Source organism: Cryptomeria japonica, chromosome 9 (assembly GCF_030272615.1).
Source record: "Cryptomeria japonica chromosome 9, Sugi_1.0, whole genome shotgun sequence".
NCBI classification, from domain to species: Eukaryota; Viridiplantae; Streptophyta; class Pinopsida; order Cupressales; family Cupressaceae; genus Cryptomeria; species Cryptomeria japonica.
In genome coordinates this window covers 465,941,645-465,962,675 of record NC_081413.1, presented here as the reverse complement: position 1 = coordinate 465,962,675, position 21,031 = coordinate 465,941,645, and positions in this window count along the sequence as shown.

Here is a 21,031-nt window from a genome sequence, read left to right as displayed (position 1 = left end):
ATGAATACCCACAAGTTCTGAACTCTTATGAAGTTCACCCTGTTAGGAGCCAAGCCTATTAAACATTTACAATAAGTCATGTTAAGAACAGCTCCTATTAGGGACCACTTGGTTAAGGGATTGACTATAATGCCCTATTAGAAGCAATACCCTGTAAGGAGTAACCTCGGTAGAGGATTTGAATAACACTAATCTTGATAGAGCTTACCCGGTTAGGAGATTTAACTGTTGTAATTGTTAAAAAACAACAGGGGTTTGCCGATCTGTTTGAATAGCACTACACATGCTTGTTCAGATCCTTTTCATGCTCCTATCTGCCTTTACACATACTGCAGATACATCATATGGTTCGGCAACCATACTCTCATTCTCAACTAAAAATTGTCAACTCTTCAACAAAACAACCCATCAACCTTATAAACAAAACAATAGGTTGGTAACACATCACAAACCTAATTCTCTCATAGAGATTACAAACAAATCAGTTCAAGTATGACCATTGGATTACATAACGATCACTACACATCATTCAAGATAACCTCGACCACTCCTTGATCACCACTTCATCGAACATTGTAACTCATCACACGGTTTACATTACGTGCAATGAACTTTCTTATTCCCAAGATAAAACCATTATCTCTACGTGCCAAAAACCATTTGAAACTCTTCTCATACAACATGCATACGTGTCATAATCATTACCGTTCATCATCAGATCATAAACCAGTATAACTGATTCACCAAATTTCATCGGTTAGGGTTTATCATATGAGCAGGTAGGGTTTACCGGTTCACCTCTCCATTTCATAGCAATACCAGTTCCTCCACAAATTCACCTACCGGTTGCAATTCCCTTCACTATCTCTTCCTACCGGTTAGAAAATAACATTATAACAACATCATTACTGGTTAATTGACATCAATGACAACATAACATTTCATTAATGCAATCTTCATGTAAATGCCAACACCGCCACCTCGACAACCCTTGGAACCTCGACCTTGACCTTTGATGGTCCCACCTACCTTAAATCGCATTTAATGAGCTCTTTTGGGCATAAATATAACTCACATCCGCCACTTATTTCCTCACTTCTTCTTTGTCTTTCTTTCATTTTCTTGGTGCTTTTACCAATTGTTTGTGTGCATTTATGGGGAGTTTGAGTATGAGTAGCCCGATAGAAAATTAGAGTAGTTCAATCTTCATTCCTTCCTTTCTTCTTTGTTTTTCTTTTCAATTTATTTACTTATTCTGATCTTGTGTTTGGGTTTCCTTTGAAACCCTGTCATTCCACCTTTTCTCCAAGCCGGTGTTTTGAGTGTTTTATTTGGGTTTTCTCTGTGCCCAATAGAGTTGGGTGTGTGCCCTAGGGTCCAGTTATCATTTTGCTTGTTTTTTTTGGTTGTGTGTTAGGGTTTTTTGCTTCTTTTCTTGCCTTAGTTGAAGTTTTGCAAATAATTTGAGCTTAATCAATTCCCTAGTCAAGGATTGACATAACTCGCAACCTCGAACAAGGGTTTCCTTCTTTGTGCCTTAGGGTATCTTATAATTTAATGGTCGTTTCGAGGATTGGGGATGTTCAATCCTCAATTCCTCATAAGGGGATCTAGGCTTGAACAAACCCAATCCTTGATGTTTTGATTAATCCATGATAAAATCTAGGATTGGGGATCTCACTACCCCCAATAACACATCTTCGACCCCTACCCTTTGACCACAATAAAGTGCAAGTGGGGATCGGGGGTAATGGCACCCCCAACTCCTAAAGGCCATGAAAGCATGTTCCAAGTGGGGATTGGTGATGCTAATAACCCTACCCTCGAATGTTTGTAGTACTCTTAGCTTTGGCATGTTCTCTTTAATAAGGTGTTTTCACTAATAAATTAGTTATTTTTTTCTTTAGGTTTAATAATAAAGCTCCTAATATTAGTTTCTTGTATTTTAGATTTACTGATGTCTAAATCAAGGGTTGTCGCAATGAAGTATAAATTTGATTTTTACCTGTCTCTAACCAAACTGCATTCTATGGACAAGGATGCTACTGACATGAATATGGGATATGTGGACTTGAATGAGTTTGTGCACAGGATGACTAGGCCAGATAAAAGAACTAACTAGGCTACTTCTTTGGTATGGTCAGGATTGGTTCAAGCAATAGGATTCCCATTAGCATTACAATATCTAAACCTAATCATGGCTTGTGCATCCAAGTATAATCAAGATGAAAGAAGAGTATATGGTCCACTTGACAATGTGATTCTATATATCTCACCTGATGCTATAAAGACACATTACATATTCAAAAACATGATACATATGCACATGTTACTATTGGTTTCCAAATAGGATTTATGCTATCTAATGTAGCAACCAAGATGATCTTTCACTTATATATGGAGGAGCCAACTCCAATACTCAATAATCTCCAGGACTTGGACCAATTGACAAGGATCTTGACAAATCCTTCTGCACTTTGGGCTTTGTCAAAACCCAGGAGGGTGGTCCCTTAGTGGATTTACAACCTCTGCACCACAATTGCAAATAGCACTACAACAAAGCAAATAGTCTCATATAATAAGGCTCAATACAAAGGAAGAATGTTGCAAGAATGGCTAAATCCGCAGTGATCCTCAACCAACTAGAGTATGAGATGACAACAAACATACATAAAATGAAAAGACACTATTTATCAAGAAATATCAAGCCAAAGATGTTGCAGACAAAATACTGATAACAAGAGTAGTATTTAGCCTAGATTAGTGCCTTATTCCATTGTGAGATTGAACTCACAAATTTCATACTGATATATGACATAATTTTACCCTAGTATATAGATCAAAGATATTATTACCTTACAATAAATCTCATCTGTAACCAAACCTAAAACTTCTTATCAAAATCCATACACAAGTCCTATCAATCTGTAATTTTATTTAAGCATTTTAATTAATCTGTTAGATTAAAGCATGAAATGGAAATTACACACACCACAATAGTAAGTTGAATGAAAAGAAACCTTTGATTTATTTTATTCAAAATATGGCAAAATTGTACATTGGAGAGAAATAGATCTGAATTTTGTCCTTTTAAATTCAATTACTAGTTCTGCCAAAAACAATATACATTCCAGGGATTCAACAACTTCACAGAAAATAACACTGAACTTTCTATCTATTTGCTATGTATCAGACTTAACAAATTGCTCTTAACTTCACCTATGACTCTCTACCAGGACTTATCTGGAAACAAAATTCTATAAACCAGAAAAAAGACCCTTCAACACGGCCTTGAATTCCCTTTTATAAAACCAGGGAGCGAACAAGCTTTAGGCCTGAGGAAACACATGTCACAAGCTAATTGGACCACTTGTGATTCTTGTTACAACAATATTCCTTAGTGGAAAAATATCCTAACTACTTTTTTGAAACATTCTTTATGCGTGTCCTTTTTAGAAACTGTGGAAGATGATATTGGTGCTGGCTCATGATGCTTTGGATTTACTTCCCAAGGTAATAACCACTGAAGGATGCCAAAACTAGGAACCAAGTTGTTATTTCTGACGGTAAGCAGCTAATTGTTTGTTTCTACCTTATTCCTCATTTAAGTACATTCACGCCCAAATTTTATACTCCTCTTTTGATGGCCATTCAAAATTCATAACCTCATCTACCTTCATCCTATATGGAGTATACTTAATGACTACTTGGTTGGCTTCCCTCTAAAAAAGTTTCAAAAAATATGCCTGTATTGATGATTTTATCCATACTATCCTCAAGCATATATGTATCAAAGCTATTACATATTAATTCTACTTGAGAATTAATTACCTTCTCTGCTTTCTCTTTCCATCACTGCAATTGTTTAACATCTCCACTCTCTTCCATAATCTCTGGCAACAATGTGTCTTGCAATACATTGAAACTCCTCATCAATTCTCTGATTTTCTTCTCTAGATTATCTGGCAAAGTTTGAAATTCTTGTAATGACTTCACCAACGAATAGGTTGGTTGAATTTCTTGAGGTCTATCAACATGGAACTTGGAAGCTATGAATATCATTTTTAGTTCATTAGCTCTATGCATCCACTTATCAAATAATGGCGTAGCTACCTCTTTATCCCTATCAAAATTCTTTATGGCTTCAAACAATAAATAATATAATTAATGAATACTGTATAACCTATTGTCAATCCTGTCATTTAAATGGCTCAAAATTGTATTCACTGTCTCCTTCTTGATGAATACTAAGAGGGGGGGTGAATTAGTATGCCAAAAATCTTTGCACTAAAACACTTACACAGTCTAAAGATAAACTGGTAAAGCAGTCTGACAGTCAAACCGGTTACCACACATACAAACCAAAATGCGAATAAAACATTCACCCACAAAAGAAATACAACCATAACACAAGATATTTGACGTGGAAACCCAATTGGGAAAAACCACGGTGAGATGGAACTCACAAGTCACTATATGCAGAATAGAAACCAGACCGGTTAAGGTCTTACAATGTTCTTCACCAAAACAGATCCTGTTAGGAATCTCAATCTCTGTTAGGAGATAAGTCCGATTAAAGACTACCTTGTTAGAGGATTTTAGATTCACATGTGTGAACCACCTTGTTAGAGGATTTTACAAAGGCTTTGAGGCCTACCCGATTAGGGGCTACTGACTTATTAAAGATGTGAGTAATCAACAAGTGTTTGATCTATCTAATAGCACAAACTGCTTGGTTAGATCCAGTATTGCTCATAGCTAATGCATTCTAGCATTACTTCAGTCTTCTCTATCTCTCTCTCAGTTACAACTCAATCTTCTCAGATAAGATCGCTCTTCCAACAACTCAACATCCACCTTAAACCCTAGCTCATCATTAACCCTTTTCGCAACAACCTAAAACCCTAGACATGATGTCCTTTTAAAGGAATCTGATTTCATGTTGGTCCAATAGGATTTCTTTACAATTTCCTAGGTTCAATGAACCTAGACATACTTAGTAACATGACACAGGAATCACCGTTAATGTGTCAGCACCGTCAAACAATCAGTGGATTGGTAACTTGTCACAAAATGTCGGTTGGTAACTCATCACAGAGTATTACTGGTTCATACAAAATACCGGTTGCCAGTTTGACAAAAATGAAGATTGGTAAGAATGTGTTGTGCCACTTTTCTCCCTCGTACCACTTGTGATCTGCGAACCGCTTGGGGTCAACATGTCGCTTCAGACCAGGAAACACATTCTGCAAAATCACTACTAGTCTAAAGACTAGAATACAACATATTGGTTGGAACAAATACCGGTTGAGCATGAGCTCATACATATAAAGGGGATCTCAATACAAGTGTGTGTCCATTAATGAAAATCACAACATAAACATCAAAAATGCCAACAATCTCCCCCTTTGGCATTGATGGCAACACTTAGGAAAATAAAATTTTGACATCTAAGTGTTTTACAAAAAAAACTTACCATTAACAAAATTTCTCCCCCTAAGCATATACACTATCCCTTAATCAACAGAGTGTATAGCAATTTTGCATTCAGAGCATAATCATCAGAGCATATAGCATATATCACAGCATATATCAAAATTTCAAAATTTTAAAACCAAAATCCAGATATACTTCTCCCCCTTTGCCAACAATGACAAAGTACCGCTGAAAAACCTGTTTCCATATATATATAAAAGAGTTTATGACAATAATGAATAATACTTGTCAAAAACCGATGTATAGTCCTACAAAAATTATTTCATGGAAAGAGACCAGGACTCAAGTAGGGAGGTCGCCACTTCCTTCTCTGTCTGCATTTGTGATACCTGTTCCTCCATGGCATCTATTGTGCTCAGTTCTTGTGCGACTGTCAGGGCATCCAGGTTCAAATAGCATTTCTAGAGAATTTGCAGTCGTGGAAGTAATACCAATTGAAGCTCCTACAAATCCCTAGACCTTGTGCTAATCTCTTGCTCTATCTTGGCTGACTGGATCTAGAACCAATGAATGGTTTGCCCATAAGCTGCAAAGGAGTCATAAGGAGTCTTAAATGTGCTCAAGTAGGACTGTAAGTCCATTTGAAGCTGTTGCTTCTTGGCTAGCACATCATCACAGAATAGATGAGGTTGACAGATTTTGCTGAGTAGCAAGTTTCCCTCATCCAAGGCACTCCTTATGTCCTTTTGATCCTTTAGCTAGCAGTTCAGTCCTAAGCTCATTTAATTTCTTCACGAGAGCAACATTAAGAGCCTTTTGGTGCTCTTTCTTTACATTGGCCTCTGCTGCTTCTTCTAGACCTTGCACCTGATCATTCACTATAGTACACAAAAGTTTGAGTTGTGCTAGTGATGAATCAGTGTCAGGAAGATTAGTACCGAGGATCAAACCGGTAAGTGTGTCTACAACTGCCTGAATGATGTCCTGTTCCTTTTTCCTGCGAATGATCTCAAGGTGCTCTTGAGCAACCTTGATGCTCTGCATAAGCTCCGACTCACTTGCAAATTGGAGATCGATAGGACTAGAGAGATCAACCGGTGAGGGTTGACTTTCGGTCACCTTCGGAGTCTCCACCTGAGAGCTTTTTGCCGCTTCTCGTTCCTTGGCTTCTTCAGCTTTCTTCTTTTTCGTTTCTCTTCTCTTCTCTTCTTCCTTGTCTTCCTCTACCTTTTTCTTCTCCTCTGCTCTCCTCTTCTACTCTTCATTTTCCTCTTCTTCCCTCTTCTTCTTCTCTTCCTCTTCCTTTTTCTTCTTCTCTTCCTCTTCCTTCTTCTTCTCTTCCTCTTCCTTCTTCTTCTTCTCCTCTTCTTTCTTCTTCTTTTCTTCCTCTTCCTTATTTCTCTTTTCTTCTTCTTCCTTCTTCTTCTTTTCTTCCTTGTCCTCTTCTTCTTTCTTCCTCCTTTCTTCTTCTTGCTTCTTCTTCTCTTCATCTTTTCTTTTCTCCTCTTCCTCTTTTCTCTTCTCTTCGTCTTTTTTCCGTTTCTCATCTTCATCCTTCTTCTTTTTCTCTTCCTGTTCTTTTGCCGCTTGTTGTGTGTCCATAGCTTGTTCGCCACCCTGATCGGCCTGTTGCCCTTGTTTAGTTCCCTCAGAAGGTATGTCCTGAGTGACATCTTCTATATCCAGGGCATCGACATCTATGGTGTCGATTGGTTCCTCCACCAAGTTTCCTCCCTCATCAAAAACCTCATCCGGTTTGGAAATAACCAGTTCCTTTTCCACTTGGAGGTTGGCCATTCGAGCTTTGTGAAAGCTGATAGCATGGGCCATGTGTTGATGTGTATCCTTTTCTACATCATCAACTCTCCCCTCCAACAACCAGAGTCTTCTTCTCCTTGTGAAGAAGAGACCTTTATTTTGATCCAATACATCAAATAATTCTGAATTTGAGAGTTCGGGGAAGTACTGTGCAAAAACTTTCTCCCTAATCTCTTGTTCTTTTTCAATGGCAATGCGCCATTTGTTATCCAATGCTTTAAATAATGAATCCGGTGTCTGAGATTTAATCTCTGATGGTGACCGGTCATTTTTACATAAATAAAGAATGATTGCCTGCAGTACTTCATCTTTTTCTTCACTATTGAATTCATCATAATAATCTATTAAATCATGAAGTAACTTTCTCCTAATATTCTTTACTGTTCTTTGACAATGTGTCAAAGGTTTGTAAGAGGAGATATCTATATTTACCGGTGTGGATGTTGCCGGTTCATTCTTCTTCATCTTCTTGGTCTGTCTAGCCTTCTTTGGCTATTCATCAGACTCGGTTTCTTCGGAGTCCGGTTCATTTGCCTTAGTCTTCCTCTTTCTTTTGAAGACTTTTGCCGGTGTTACCTCTAGTTTCTTCTTTGCCGGTGACCACTTGGTCACTCTTGGAGTCGCAGTGGTAGCTGGTGCTGATGCTATAGGAACTGCCTTAGCTTTCTTAACTGCCGGTTCTTTTCCCTTCTTCACCGATGGTTCTTCAACCGGTACGATCCTCTCCAAGTAGGTTCCAGTTTTCTTAGCCTTTGGATCAAGAGGCGAGGCAATAAGGGTTGAAGCATACCCTTCCAGTGTGTCAAACATGACCTCATAGCCCATAGGCTCCACTTCCTCCATTCTAGGCTCAACAGTCTCCATTAGACATTTGTCCACCTGAATAGTGAAATAGATGTCATCTTCATACTTCTTCACTATGTCACCTGAGATTCGTACCCTCTGACTCATCTTTCTTCTGAACTCATCAAAGTATTTGTTCAGTACCTCAACGTAGCCAGTTCCAATGGCTTGCACACTTTCCTTTATTTGCTTGGTTACCGGTTGGTCAAGGCACCACTGGACATCTCCTACACCTGGAAAGTAGCCTTGGAAATAGAAAAACAATCCTACCAGTAGTTGTCCAAACTTAAATCTCAGTGAATTGTCCTTTTTGATTGCCTTAAGATTTAACAGGAGTTGCCTCTGCATACCGGTGCATATGTCAAATGATTTATCCTCTATAATCATCCAGTAAGCAGCATTTACCGCTGCAGTAGATATAGAATTAATCCTGCTAGCTGAGAATGTTTTGTAGCCTATCACCATGCAGACATATTTTACCAATTCATCCTTGATAGGATTAACTGTCATACCTCGTGAATCACTTGTCGAACCGGTGAGCTTGGTCATTTCCGTTTTGCTTATCATTCTTAGGGCTGGCACTTCCCCTATGTTGCAGAAACTGGTGACTGCATGAATTGCCTCAAGCATGATATCATCCGTTCTCTCCAGGTACATCTTGTCACCATGGACTCTGCTCAAGATGATCCTGATGTGATCCTCTGTGAAGTCTTCCAAAAAATATACCGCATTATGGAGTTTCTTCTTCTCTAAGATATTGAACTCCGGTTTGATCCTTTTGTCCTTTCCACAAAATAGACCTAATTGAGTATGAATGGCTAAGGACCCTAGGTCTTCTATCTTGCAATCAATATAATCTGAAATTCCCTCTTCGACTATGACTCCAGCTAGAACTTGTGACAAAGCATTATACTTGGACTTCCTCTGAATGAAACTTTCTAACTCAATGGATGTGCTTGAACTGGTATGAGATGCCGAAGCCATTGAAGAGTATTTCAAGAACACGAAAAATACCTTTCAAACATGAATTTAGGGCTTCCTGATTCTGCTTTACTTCGCTCTCCGTCGGATGCCAAATCACCGCTTTGAGTTCTCCACTACCGCTTGCAAACTAGATTTGAATCTCTTTTAAAGTTATCCAATTTCTTGAAATCTAAGCTCAAATCGCCTTTTCTTCGCTCTGCACTTGAAAACTTTTCTTCACTCAAAAACAGATAGTGAGAAATGATTTGAAAAATGCATTTATACATGTCTCTCACCTACCATCATTAATGCTCCTTTATTAGGGTGTAAACCCTAATTTGCCTTTTTACCGTTTCCGGTCTTCTGCCAAGCGACAGGTGTAGCATACTAGTTAAGGTATTTTACCGGTGTTAACCGAGGGTTCGAAAGCATTTCGCCATTTGCTCCCCCTAAGCCTTTGAGGCTTAGTTTGTCGGTTCTGATATTTCCACACTAGGTGCAGAAACCGGTTCCTCTTCCGACATTGTTGGTTTCTTCTTCCATGTTTTCTTCATGTCTCCTTGAACTTTTTCAACATCTATTTCTCCTTCCTGAGTGACCGGTATATCATCAGATATACTTTTTCTGCTTCTGTAGATTCTTGCAATGTGACCCAGTTTGCTGCAGTGATAGCAAACAAGTCCAGGTGCTCTCCAAGGTCCATTGTACATGTTTCCATTCTTCCTTCTGCATGTTGCAGCAGTGTGACCATGACCATGACAGATCATACAACTTTCTCTCCATCCGGTTGCCGCTTGATGACCACCGCTTCTTGACTGATGATTGAAGTCATTAAACTGGTTGTGGTTCCGGTTCATAAAAGATTCAGGACCAGTTCCTTGGGTCCTCTGAGGATATCTTCCAGTGTTATCCACTACAGACCTGCATTCAAATTCTCTATGCCCAAACTTGTTGCATGCATAACAATGACCATTGAACTTATTGAATCTAGGTACATTGTTGATAAAATAAGGAAAATTATTGTAGGCTTTGCTCCTACATACATTGGCAGTGTGTCCTTCTTTAAGACAATTAAAGCAAACAGGTTTGAATTTTTGCTTACCTTTTCCTTTGAGTGTCGGTTTCTTCTTTGATGCTTCAGCATTTGTTCCTGAGGATTCTCATTCCTCATGTCCAGAAAAACCAAGACCATTGGTATTCTTTGCCGGTCTAGATGACTCAAGCTTTTGCTCTAGCTTGACTATACTTTTGCCAAACTTAGCAAGTATTTCCTTTGACTCAAAGAGTTCTTTGGAAATAGCAATGTTTGTCTCCATAAGACTTGCATTTTCAGAGATGGCAATGTTCAGTTCTCCTTGCATGTCTTCTTTTTCCATTCTACTCTCATGAAGGCGAGCAGTTAGTGCACTAATCTCATGTTTCAACTTGGAGATCTCATGATCTTTGTCTTTTACCAGATCTTCACCTTTGCTCCAGTTCTCAAGCTCTTGACTGAACCGAATAGTCAGTCCTTCCAACTCCTTTCTTAGATTGGAGTTTGAATCATTCAGCTTATTCACTTCAGCAATCATAGCTTCCATGTTAGCTTCATCTTCAGAACTACTTTCAGATAGTTCCATCAACCTTTTTGCATGTTCTCTTCTTTTTGCTTGAGATGCCTTGTATTTGACCATAAGATCATCATAGGCTTGCTTAGACATAGTGAGTCGTTGAGTAAGTTCCCTCAAGGTGTATTCCCCCATATCTCTTTCCAAGTGGTTAAACTTATAGAAAGGTTGGCTCTGATACCAATTGATGAATACTAAGAGGGGGGGGTGAATTAGTATGCCAAAAATCTTTGCACTAAAAGACTTACACAGTCTAAAGATAAACTGGTAAAGCAGTATGACAGTCAAACCGGTTACTACACATACAAACTAAAATGCGAATAAAACATTCACCCACAAAAGCAATACAACCATAACACAAGATATTTGACATGGAAACCCAACTGGGAAAAACCACGGTGAGATGGAACTCACAAGTCACTATCTGCAGAATAGAAACCAGACCGGTTAAGGTCAGACCGGTTAAGGTCTTACAATGTTCTTCACCAGAACAGATCCTGTTAGGAATCTCAATCTCTATTAGGAGATAAATCCGATTAAAGACTACCTTGTTAGAGGATTTTAGATTCACATGCGTGAACCACCTTGTTAGAGGATTTTACAAAGGCTTTGAGGCCTATCCAGTTAGGGGCTATTGACTTGTTAAAGATGTGAGTAATCAACAAGTGTTTGATCTATCTAATAGCACAAACTACTTGGTTAGATCCAGTATTGCTCACAGCTAATGCATTCTAGCATTACTTCAGTCTTCTCTATCTCTCTCTCAGTTACAACTCAATCTTCTCAGATAAGATCGCTCTTCCAACAACTCAACATCCACCTTAAACCCTAGCTCATCATTAACCCTTTTTGCAACAACCTAAAACCCTAGACATGATGTCCTTTTAAAGGAATCTAATTTCATGTCGGTCCAATAGGATTTCTTTACAATTTCCTAGGTTCAATGAACCTAGACATACTTAGTAACACGACACAGGAATCACCGTTAATGTTTCAGCACCGTCAAACAATCAATGGATTAGTAACTCATCACAGAGTATTACCGGTTCATACAAAATACCGGTTGCTGGTTTGACAAAAATGAAGACTGGTAAGAATGTGTTGTGCCACTTTGCTCCCTCATACTGTTTATGATCTGTAAACCGCTCAGGGTCAACATGCCGCTTCAGACCGGGAAACACATTCCACAAAATCACTACTAGTCTAAAGACTAGAATACAACATACCGGTTGGAACAAATATCGGTTGAGCATGAGCTCATACATATAAAGGGGATCTCAATACAAGTGTGTGTCCATCAATGACAATCACAACATAAACATCAAAAATGCCAATACTTCTTTTCTAAGAGAACTCTTTCCTCTATGTCTTTTATTTGGTGCTTCAATTCCTTTATTTTCTCAAGCATCTAAGCCTTGGTCGGGTCAACTAAATATGTAGGATCGTCAATAATTGGTTCCAAAGCGAAAACAAAGGGTTCAATTTCAACTGGTTACTTAAAAATTGACTTAGTGTGGGTGGCTGGAGGTGTTTTAGATTTGAGGGCAAATTGGGAGGAGCTTCTAATTGTTTTTTCTGCAATAGTTGAACTATAGTCTCCTATTAAATATTCTTCTGTTGAACTTTGTTGTAATCTGGAAATACAAGTTCATATTTTCTTCAGTATTCTTCTTTATCTGCCTTTTCCCTCTTAGGTGTTTCTTGTGCCAACCTTGCCACATTCACTGTTAGGTCAATTTCTTCCTCCATCGAAGTCTCTGAAGCTCTTTTTATAATCAGACTTCCCCTCAATTTGGGGTTTATGTCTGATATGTCAAGCTTTCTAGCCCCTTTAGTTAACAACCATATTGCCAATGTGGCATATTCTTGGTTGTAAGCAGATCCTTGCAATGCCAATCTAACTTCTTCCTCTGAACTAAACAAAGGATTCTTAGATTTCCTTATTGCATCAAAAGATACAACATCTGCAATATCCCATTCTGGAATAATCAAGACCCGTGCTTTCTCAACAATTATTCTTCCCTCTACAGGAGTGATGGCCCTAAATTCTTTCATTTTTTCACCTTTAACTTCCTCTTCAATTTCCTTATCACTTCTATCAGGATTTTGGTCCTTCTTCTCAACACAACTATTTTTATACTCTTCAACTTTAGTTGTCCAGACCAATTATAAAAATACTTGGCTGTGAACAAATGTCTCATCTTCCAATAATTTGTCACATGCCTTTTTCCTTTTATTCTGAATGGATTTTCCTTGTATGTCCAATGGAGCAAGGTCCCAATCTAATGACCTTGGTAGAGATGGGATTCCAACCTGCAACTCTTAATCAGTAAGAATGATCACATTCTCCTCCTTTGGCTCTTGTGGAGGCTATTCTTCAGGCTTTTCAGTCTTTTGCCTCTTAGATAGAGGAGGTGAGGGAGGAGGTGAAAGGCTTCTTTTAGGTGAAGATTTAACGTCTGTAATAATTACCCCCTTAAGAGGCCTATGTTGAGGTTCAAGGGGTCTTTCTTGTTTCATTATCCCCTTCCCCTTCCTCTTTATCTCTGGTTCCTTTTCACTATGACTTTCACCTCTTACTCTTATGTAAATAACCCTCCCTCTTGGAGGCACGTGAATAGGTCTCTATTCCTTTGATTCCCCTTCTACTGGTGATGTTGTTCTTTGCTGAGGAAGCTTTGACATTGGCCTTTGTTGGGCTACTAATTTAGGAGGTTTTTCCCTTATTTCTTGGCCGCTTGTTATCTCCAACTGCTCCACCTCATCCATTAAGTCATACATGACTTCATCAAAATTTTCCATCAAATAATCCATTTTCTTATAAAATGATCTGAATTATTTCAGTGGATCATACTTTGAATCCAATCTATGGACTTTATCAAGCAACTTCTTATAAGCCATCCATCTTTCTTTTCTGATCTCTTGTTTATCCAAATCAAATTCATTCCTGATCAAGTCTTCTGGAAAATCAAAATAATGAGGTATCTAAGTTCCTTTGATTCTTTTTCTAAACATTGCATAAAAACCCTTTGGGTCACTGTACCTCTTTATGTTGCCTTTCAAGCAATAAAGAGAAAGAACCTTTTTAAAATGGACTTGTCCTCCTTTAAGAATTACAAAATAGGACTATAGTGTAATCAGGGAAAAATGTGCCTTTACCTCTCTTTGTCAGCTCATCTTCATGTATGCAGCCAAATTGCCACATAAATTCTACAAATCCTAGTCTAAGTGGAACATTGAAAGGAAACACATGTGGTTGTCCATGAAAACCATACACTCTTATAACTATTCTCACATAATAAGGAATGACATCCCCCCAATTATGCTCAAGTTTTTAATTCTGGCCTTTTTTCCATTGGCCTCAAAAAATCATACAACTCTATTGGAATCCTTGGTGGATTCACTATCAGCCAAGTCCTAAGCCTGGATGCAAAGCAATTGTCAAATCTTACATAGCTTGCATCCTTTATGTCCCATGACATATCCATGCTCCAAACTTGTACTCACATGTTTTCTCCATCCACCACCCTTCTTAGCTCCATCTCTTCTACAAAGAAATATGCATTCTTAAACAAGATCATGTACATAAAGCATAGAATACCAGTAGAAAGAGGTACTAAGGACACCCTTTTTAATCTATAACAACCCCTCATGTATCTTGTTTGCAAGATATGGAGAAAAGTCATAAATAATTACAAAATTGGGGTGATGATTCTGAATCCCCATGTGCATACATGCTTTTGGGATTATTGTGCCTTGGTGAAAACCTAAAATCTGACACAGTGTGAAAAAGGTAGCCCTGAAATAGTGTCCAAATGCATCAATTGGAAAAGGCTCCTCTACAATTGGGCCAATATAATACTAAGTATTTTCCACCTTAGCCAAATGAGATGTGAGCAATCTTTCTTTGACTAAATACTTTGTCTTCTCATATTCTTTCTTCAACTCCTCCAAATCGATAGGTTCCAGGAATGCAAAGGGTTTATACAAGTCAAAAACTTCTTGAAAATCCTCCCTCTAGATGTTCAACAAAACTTCTCCTTTGCTTCCCCTCACAAACCTTGAGATTGGGTCATACTTATCTACAACTGCTTTCAATAAGTCCACATTCATGAATACAGTAGGTATAGTCAACTTTCCCAGATCGTATTGTTGTGTCTATGAAATGGGCTGGTAGATTCCTTTGACCGAACCGTACCATGAACATGCTTAACCCTAACATAGGCACACTTGCATCTGATATCTTATAAGCTTTGTTGACTAAACCCTCACCTAGGGTTTGTCCATGTGCAAACCTCTGCCCTTGGTATTTATCACTTATTGATGACTTAAATTGGTCCAAGAAGTCATCATAGAGATTCCTCTTTTTATATTCAATATTACTAGAGTGTGGTCTTTGGGGCGCCATTATGAAAACCTAGGGTTCTTGATCTAAGTTCTGAAGGAAACTAAGGCTTTTCAAAAATATTGCAACTATTACAATATAACTGGGAATTTAAAATTTTACATCAAAATCCAAACCCTAATATGCAATAAAAACACTTTCACTACAAATTGAAAGCTATCCCTATGCTTGGAGATTTGAAATTCACTAGAGAAAGCTACAACATCGACTTACATTTTTTCACACCGCAAACCCTAATTTTGAGCTTCAAAAGACTACAACAATTTTCTTTGCCTCTTGAAACACTCTCCACTCTTTTTCGAATGCCTCTAGTAATTAGAAATGGGTAGAATTTGCTCTTTTAATGTCCCTATGTTGGCAAACCTACATCCTATTTGTCATTACTACTCACACGAGTGATTGAATAACTCCAAATACTTTTGAAATGAGTTTGAATCTGCACCATAGATATGCCTCCATGCTGGCAAATCGAACAGTCTTCAATAGTTAATCTGACATTGACATATGTACTGACATATGACCCCACCTTCATCCAATAAGAAAAATTTGCATCAATCTGCCTTACAACTCATCCCTGTGGCCCCACCTTCAGCTTCAACCTCTCAGAATGGACATGTGGCATCATCCCATGATTCTGCGGTGGTTAATGCCCCTGCACCTTTTGATCGTGGGATCGCGAGGACCGTCTGATCAAGGCAATCTTTAACCTGTCCACTTGGTGACCATTCAACTTAGGTTGCTAACACTCAAGCATCATTTGATCAACTTTTAAAACATCTATGTCCATTATCAGCACATGCAAAAAGATACACCCTTTAGTTGGTCGAGATTTAACTTATTCCGCTAACCTTTGACAACATAATATATTAAAGCCCCTATTCATCATTTATTTTGGCCAGCCACTTTTTAACACATGGAAACTCCCCGTGATGTCGCATTGAACGGGATGGCCAACAATAGTATGTGGCATTGCAGGGAAACTTTGCAAAGAACACAAAGCACTCGGGAAGGAAAATTGACCATAGGAAGCCTAAGTCGGGAACCAAAACTTAGGAAAATTAAAAATTAAAAGCGATCGAGGTACATTATAAAGAACCTTGGGACACAACATGGCCCCGCCAATGAATCAATGACCCATAGTCATTTTAAACCCAAAAAGGTAACGTGTAAATAGAACATGCTCAAGGCTTACAAACAAAAGCTTGGAAAATGAAATAAAACCCTAAACCCTACGTCATAAAAGGCACAATAGAGACCCAATTTAGCTAGAGATAAATAATTTTTACCAGGCAACCAAAAATTTTGCAGGACAGATTTTGAAGTCCTATCAGTTACAGTTACTTGGGGGGAGCAATACTATCATAAAAAGAAGGACCCTATGAGCTATATTAATTATAATTTTATGGGGAAGACAAAGAAGCCAAGTTATCTTGAACTGATCAAGATTCTTCATCAGGCCTACTTTCACTTGGGTGCAAGAGATTATGTTATTCTTCTCAGTAGAGTAGCAGGACTACCCAATGCCAAGGAATTCCATCGATGGATGTTATTATTCATCAAGACTATTGTTACAAGCTCTGAATCCATTGACTAGGGAAGAATGCTTGGTGATAATTTGGATGAGTAGTTGTAGAGAGTCAAAATGGATCCTAACTTTTATATGACCTCATATGTGGTGCATCTTCTTGTAGCTCAAGTCACTTACCCTAGGTTGAGAAGAGAGGGGTCTCTTGCAAATACACATGTATACCACCACTATTCTTATCTACAACTGGATAGGAGCATAAAAGATCATTGTGTTGTCAATGAATTCTTTGTGTTTGTAGTGATTAGATCAATTAAAGGAGATTTCAGTAAAAGTTTATATGTTGAAGCTACCAAATTAATCTAGCATTTTGGAAGTTATTGCATTCAATTTTACACTTTCACTTATATAAGGGTTGTTGGTTGGACCATACCTACATACAAGTTACCTTGGTACTCCTGTGACAAATTACTTGTGCTTGAATTGTCTAGATGGATAGTGGATGCTCACTGATTATTGAAGAGAAAACACAAACCATGTTTTCAACTTCTAGTAAGTGTAGGAGTACACTCATGCTCATATATAAATATTTCCAAGAATGTGGAAGTGAATTTACTTGAGTTCTCATTGGATCTTTTGCAAATAGACCAAGATAAATCTAATTATATGGGAACATTTAGAAAAGCCATGGGCTCTCGCTTCAAACATGTGCCACACATTGAATATCATTGGGTTGATTATGTAGATGATCATGAGGTTTGTATCAAGGATTACTGCATATTGAGTTTAGATTTGGCATCTCACGTAGCCAATTTATGGGTTTTTGATCAAATCAGAGCAACTAATGCTAGAAATTTTCTACATCCTTTATATGATAAAAATAAAATCTATGATACCCCAAATCGTATTGTTAATTCCAATTTGGTAGAAAATGAGGATATGAAACTAAGAGCGAAAGATGTACTGCATTGGACAAGGGATTGGATGGGTAATCCTAATCCCATGCACCATGTCCCATCATTTGAAACTCAAAGACAAGAGAGACCAACCATTGTAACAAAAGAGAAGACAGGTTCAGGGCCATTCTCCTCAAGAAAGCCTTCACCTCTATGGAATCCAATGAGATGCGCAAGGCTTTATGTGGAGCAACTTCCCTCAAAGGTGCATAAGAAGATGAAGTAGAAGAAAACAAATCAGGTTGCACTTTCTCCTAGTAGCACTGCTCAATCTAGCAAGAGAAAGGATCCCCCTGGCACACCTACTACTCCTACTCTTTCCTCTATACATAAAAGGACTATATCTGCTACCATGGAGAACAAAGAGAAGGAAAAACAAAAGGTAGCCTTAGAAGAAGATTCTAGAGTATATAAGAGATTGGATAAAAACAAGGAAGTTCCTACTATATAATTAGGGATTGGTCATAGGAGGAAACAAAAGAGGACTTTAGATAACAATTGATAAAAAGGAAGAGAACAAGGTCAAAATATTCATAGTAGAATCAAGAGGCTCCTACCCTAAAAATTCCTAATGCCCCACAAATCTCCACCCTCTAAGAAGAAGGTCCTTTTCCATCTTCATCCATAGAGCCTTCATCTCAAGAGCCACCTCAGGAAACCATGTAGATATAAACAAACACAAAAGTCAAAGTCAAGAAGGAGGTAGAGCCAAGACAACAAAGACTTGAAGTGGGAGAAGAAGATAGAATTGATGCAAACCTTCCCTAAGAGGATGAACCCACAATGGAGATGCAACATGAGCAAATAAAGATTCCTTCAAGCTAAATGCAATAACCACCTCGTAATGATGCTCCTAAAACTGAAATTTTTGTTAAGGCAACTAAACATGTATTGCTTGCATCAATGTTAGGGAAATATTTAGGTGAATTTGAAGAAAAAACTTAGGATTTTCCCCTTCATGTTGAAAAAAAAAATGGGTGGGATATTGGCACATGAAGAGCAAAATTTGATAAGACAACAAGAACAAGAAAATTAGTCTAAGGTACCTTGATATCAGCAACTTCCTACAAGTACTTTAGGAAGAGAATGAAACCAATCTAAGAAGCCAAGGGAATGAGTCCATTTTGAAGAACTTCCAAGGCATGAAGTAGAAAAGAATGATGAAGAGCAGGTAGAGCAACATCAAGGTAGTGGAGATTCCACTCAAATGGGAATAATACACATTGGATCCACACTTGCTTGGCTTGCAAGAATAATTGCACAAAGAAAGAAAATATAACGAGGTTTATGATTGTTATTTCTCTATGTTAGAGAAAAACTTTTAAGACTGTTGAACCCAAGAATCATGTGGCAGTTGTAATAGTAGATGAATTCAGGCATCAAAAGGCCCAATTAGTTGTTCCACAAGTTGACAAGCTGAAGAGTGAGATAAGAGAAAATGATAACCAAATCCAATGTAGTTGGATTTGGGAGAGCACAATAAGGAAGGTGGGAGACATTCTCTCAACCAAGTTGTAGAAAGAATTTTTCAGAGAATGAACAAAGAAGATGAGACCAAAGAATACTTGAAGGCTAAAAATGTTGGATTGAAGAAATATATCAGCCAACTCTTGGGTCCCATCGATTCAACTGCCCCTTCCATCAACACCCAATACACTTACACAAGGGTTATCAGGTGTAGGGATGAGTGGGGATTCTTTCATTTTTGTAGCTCTAAACTAGAGAGATAAAATTGATAAACTAGGAGTGGCTAATTTTAATCAGTTATAGAATCATTTAATTGCATTAAATAACCTTTTACAAGGGAGTGGAAAACAAGATATAAATATTCAAGATTCAATTCTTTTGTGGGAAGATTATCTCCCAATGCTCTGGCTAATAAATAAAGTTGATTTGAGATTGTTGAATGAAAAGGTAGTTTTGGAAGAGGATGTAGACAAGAAAACAATAGTGGAATGGATAAGAGCCACTAAAATGGTAATCAAAGAATATACTAAGGCATGAGGTAAAGTTGTAGAACAAATTAATTCTATTCATTCTTTGTTGTCTCATATCGAGGAATTTGTTGAGAATCTACATGGGACTCTTCCAAATGAGAAGTTGGACCAAGAAAGTGCTATAGTTGTAGTGCATTATTTCAAAGAGGAATATGTATACTAATTGTTCTCCACAGGTTATAGAGGAAATGATGGCTACCAAAAAGCATTTGGAGATTATGCAAGCCAAATTGTCATAATTAGAGGAGGCTAATAAGAAATCAAGAACTCTCATTAAGAACTTGGTAATAAAATAGAAATACACCAAAATGCCAAATTTAGATGAGCTGCAAGAAGTGGTGGAGAGTTTTAAACGTCATTTTCCATTTAGGAATTGAATTTGAAGAGTTGCAATTTTGAAAAAAATCTAGTATAGAAGTCAAAGTCAACCACTTTAAAATCGGTTTTGGTTTTTAGTTTTGTACTAGTTAGCTCCCAGATCTTGGTGGGATCAAATTTTGATAATAAAGAGTGACTCTTTCTTTCTTTTTTATGTCCAATCAACTACGGTAACTTTTAGTTAAAGTGCAACAAGTAGGGGAAAAGAAAAACCCACGTTATTCATGCAAACTCATAGGAAAATGAACAACAATGAATAGTAGATCAAAATGGTGGATAAAGCTGTGTTTTTCCTTATATTTGGCCACCCAAATTAGTTGTCTATCATTTAGATAGAGTTTAGAGGAATTGTGGTGTAGTTTAGAGTTTCTTTAATGTAGTTTTTCAACTAGTTTTAATCAATTTTGAGTTGTAATTATGCCTAGAAACCCTAGTTGCAGGTTTAGGGATTTTCATTTTCAGACTCTATATAAACCCTACTTTTGATTATAATAAGGGTTGGATATTCTATGCAAACATTATAGTAGAATATTAATTCAATTTTGGTGTGATATTTCTGCTAAAATTTATGAGATGTGAATGAATTATGTTCATGTTTCAATATTCCAGTTTGTGTTGATTCTCCAAATGATTTTAGTAGATGGTATTGTTGATTGTTTGATAATTCAAAAGATAAAGATAACTTAGCTACTTCAAATTTTGAAGAACATATTAGGAATTTTGTCTTGCATGTGTGCATGGGTAATGGCTTTACAATTTGAGGAATTTTGGAAAAACATATGGTGTTCTTTATTCCATAGATGATTGCATCATATTTCTTTGAACTGTGTTAGTCTAATTTATGCAAATATGGTTTCTATCATTGTGATTTATTCTTCTATGCTTTGAGTGATTCATTGATGAACATTGTCCAATTAAATTTTTATTTCCAAAGTAGACTTTTCTAACCCCCAATCTTTTGCAATTTTGTTTACAATCTTGACTAGAGTGGAATAGTTAGCATTTTAATTTATATTTCATATTTTAAAATTTTCTCCCAAATAAGATTTACATTCATGAGAGAGGTTGTCATAATTCCAGTGGTTATACCAGCAAGCCCCCTT